This window comes from Rhagoletis zephyria, unplaced genomic scaffold (assembly GCF_001687245.7).
Source record: "Rhagoletis zephyria isolate East Lansing unplaced genomic scaffold, Rhagoletis_zephyria_1.1 Rzeph_scaffold_01634, whole genome shotgun sequence".
In the NCBI taxonomy this organism is placed as follows: Eukaryota; Metazoa; Arthropoda; class Insecta; order Diptera; family Tephritidae; genus Rhagoletis; species Rhagoletis zephyria.
In genome coordinates, this window is record NW_016158718.1 from 90996 (window position 1) to 94922 (window position 3927).

Consider the following 3927-nt stretch of genomic DNA (forward strand, 5'->3'; position numbering starts at 1 on the left):
ACATAGGCGATCACCCGACAGCCCACTTTTTCCAGTTTCTCTAGAAGGACCTTGACAACCGCAATCCAGAGTAGGGGAGATAGAACAGCACCTTGTGGAGTGCTCTTAATGACTCTGCACTGAGTGCAGCCGCTGTCCTACTCCGCGGCGACTGTTCTGTCACGAAGTAAGCTGTAGATAAGCTTTATTCGGATGGTTTCAACCTCCAGATTATGAATATACTTAACTATTGCCTCTGGAGTGATATTGTTGAAGGCCCCCTCTTATACGTGAAGGGTTCCTCTGACCACTTTACCAATGTGTGCAGAGAGGTATTCACCGATATTTGCTTGCAAAAAGCTCTTGAAAGACAGTCACGAGGAATTGCGTTTCTTGTGTGTAGGACTATCAGTCTCTCTAGCATTTTTATCTATAACGAAGAGAGACTGATTGCCCTAAAATACCTAGGGGAAACATGTGCGGCCTTCGGGATGAACGAAACACTGACTATCTTCCAAACCTTGGGGATGTAGCCGGTTATCACGCAGTTCGCATAAATATAATCCAACTAATTGCACGACACCTTTGCAGCTGCGCAGGTATGATGCCATCGGTCCCGATGACTTTAATGGTTTGAACGAATTTATCGCCAGGCCACGTGACCATCGTCCAGAAGAGCGGAAAAGTGCAGGACCTGGGGGGGGAGATTCTGAAAGCAGTTAGCGACAATTTCCGAATCGCCATCGCACTTTTTGGCGCAAAAACATTTATATCATGCGTCAAAATATGCGATAGCTATCCGAAAACTGTCGCTAATTTGTTACAAAATCTCCCTCCTGAAGTACAAAATATTCCAAAGAAGTACATTTGACTGTACTTCGAAGTACGAAGTACAAGAGCGAAAAAAGAAGTACTGTACTTCCGAAAGAAGTACGGTTGGTCACATTAGTTAAACGTATTCATGACCTTAACGTAAACCCAGCGATAGATGAAGCGGAACCACAGATTATATTCCGAAAAGAAAAACTAAATTAAGGAATATATACAAATAGAAATACTCAAACCACAAGCTGAAAAACAGTAATTATTTTAACGCGCTTGCGTCACAAGTATATACAATCATACCGATAATTTCATGTATTAAAAGAATTAAAAATTAAAATGACTAGAATAAAATGTAATCACCAAAAACGAATAAAATTAAGTGAAATTAATGTTTAGTTTCTAACCTAACCTACATGTGTATGTACATATGTAACTGAATCGCCTAATAATGGGTTTACATATAAAAAGATTAGCCTCATTTTCGAGCCTATCTCCCTAGGAAAGAGAGATTAGCCATACAAAATTATAATTATAAAATAATCTCAGATCAAACCAATAACATTTTGGTGTCCAACCCAGTTTTATCGATTTTACTTGCAAAGAAGAGGAGGTATGTCGAATGTAAAATTAAACAAAAATTGACGCTAGCTAGGAAAAGAAGTTTGTAAATGTATTTTTAATAAAATATTAATTTAAAGTATATTTAAATAGCATAATATGTGTAGCAGAAAAAAGTGACCACGGTGGCACAGAGAAGAAGCTTAACTTTTCCTGGAGTTGTGAGAATAACAAGCACAACCAATTTGACAGCTAACGAGCTTTGGTTGAGATTATATTTATATGTAAACGTACTTTTATGCTTTGCGGTACGCATATGTTTACACATCAAATTTCATGAGTACCTAGTACTCAGGATTGAGAGAAATAGAGATTGCGCCCATCGCGGTACCGCTAATCCGCTCTTTGTGAATTCGACTGAATCAGCTGTGTGCGTGACGTCATCTTGGTGCAATTGTTGATTGAGGAAAACCAAATAACGATTTTAATGAGTACGGCTTACACCCCTATTCTGGAATCCGAATTTACGTAATTCGTAATTCGTAGCTACGGTACGAAAAACAAAAAATCGACATGCTGCAACCCTTGCGGAAACCTGTGCAGCATTGCCAGCTATCAGTTGTTTTTCAAAGACAGCTTTATGAAGGACAACAAAGTGGTAAGGAATTAAAAAAACATTCATCGAGTGCTTATTTATGGTAAACTTTTTTCATTTTACATATTTTGAAGGAAACGATGGATTCTATTCCATTTGCAATTATAGCAGCAGAGCACAGCGCGCTATGGAAGTGAATTCATAACGATATGCGGAGCTGTCGGGCATAGTAACCATGGACGCATCTATGTCAGCTTCTGGTTTAATTGTTCAACCACAACCTCCTATGCCTGAAGAACTGGTACTCAATCCAGTTAATGCAATAACAGCTTCTTCCAAGCCATTGAAAACATGCACTTTGTTAGGTCCACCACCTGTTGCGCTTGATTCTACCTTCGGACGCATTTAGGGATTATAACCCTTACTAAGTATAATTCTCCTTTCTGCCGGAGAGAGGGGCTTCCGCATGTCAAAGGCATACAACGTTTATTGTGCATATAACTCCGGTGACGTCATCCACAGTATTTTTGCGCAGAACCCACATCGAAATTTACAAAAAAAGAGCATGGTGGAAACCGAATTTATTATTAAACTATTGCTCGGGAATTTGAAACATTTATTTAAAATTAAAGTTAAATCCTTTATTACACGTGTATGTAAAAGTTTTTAGATTCGGGTTATTCGTTTGGACACAACAACCGAAAATCATTGTACAAATAACTCGATAAGGGCAACAAAGATTCTTTTTTGTTCATTTACATAAAGCAGTGGATAAAAATATACGTATATACGAAAAGCAAATTTATCTGTTTAAATGAACTAAATGAAATGAATAATATCTCTTGCAAACACATACCGATTTACATCTTTTATCTCGCCTCCGACACAGAATTGTTTTCGTACAAAATTACGCAACAAAGCTATAAATTTCTTTCTCGTTCGTTTTTATGCATGCCATTGTTACGAATTTCGAAAGTTCGAAAATACGATTCGGATTTCAGCATACTATTTATACGATTCGTAGCAAAAACCGAATATGAAAGAGTGACAGAATAGGGGTGTTAGTTATTTGCCCAATGATTTCGGGCTATTGTGTCCGAATGGGTGATTTTGCACACACTTGTAGTCAAGGGTCTACACTTTATTGTAAACCCTAATTTTGTAATTTGCGGTCACTAATCTTACTAATATCTCATTAATATTATAAATGTGAAAGTTTGTATGTTTGGATGTTTGGGAAATCATCACGCGAAAACGACTGAACGGATTTGCATGAAGTTTGGTACGCGGATAGCTTATGGGCCAGATTGGTTAATAGGCAATTCTTTTAAGAGTTGCCACCTGTTAAAAAAGTTTAATTTATTGAATATGCGGCAACGACTGAATGGATTTGCATGAAAATTTGCGCACAGATAGCTTGTGACCTAGATTGGAAAATAGGCTACTTTTCTTCAGAGCTGCCACCTGTTAAAAAGTTTTATTAAATTAATACGCGGAAACGACTGAATTGATTTGCATGAAATTTAGCAAGCAGATAGCTTATGACCTACAGTGGAAAATAGGCTAATTTTTTGGAAGAGTTGCCACCTGTTAAAAAGTTTAATTAAATTAATACGCGGAAACGACTAAACGGATTTGCATGAAATTTTGCACACAGATAGCTTATGACCTAGGTTAGACAGTAGGCTACTTTTTTTAAGTGTTCCCACCTGTTAGAAATATTTAATTAAATTAATACACGGAAATGAGTGAACTGATTTGTATGGAAGTTTTCACACAGATAGCTAATGAGCTAGGTTGCAAAATAGGCTACTTTTTTTAAGAGTTACCACCTGCTAAAAGTCTGAACGGATTTGCATGAAATTTTGCAAGAAGATAGTTATGACCTACAGTGGAAAATAGGCTAACTTTTTGGAAGAGTTCAAACCTGCCAAAAAAGTTTAATTAAATTAATACGCGGAAACGACTAA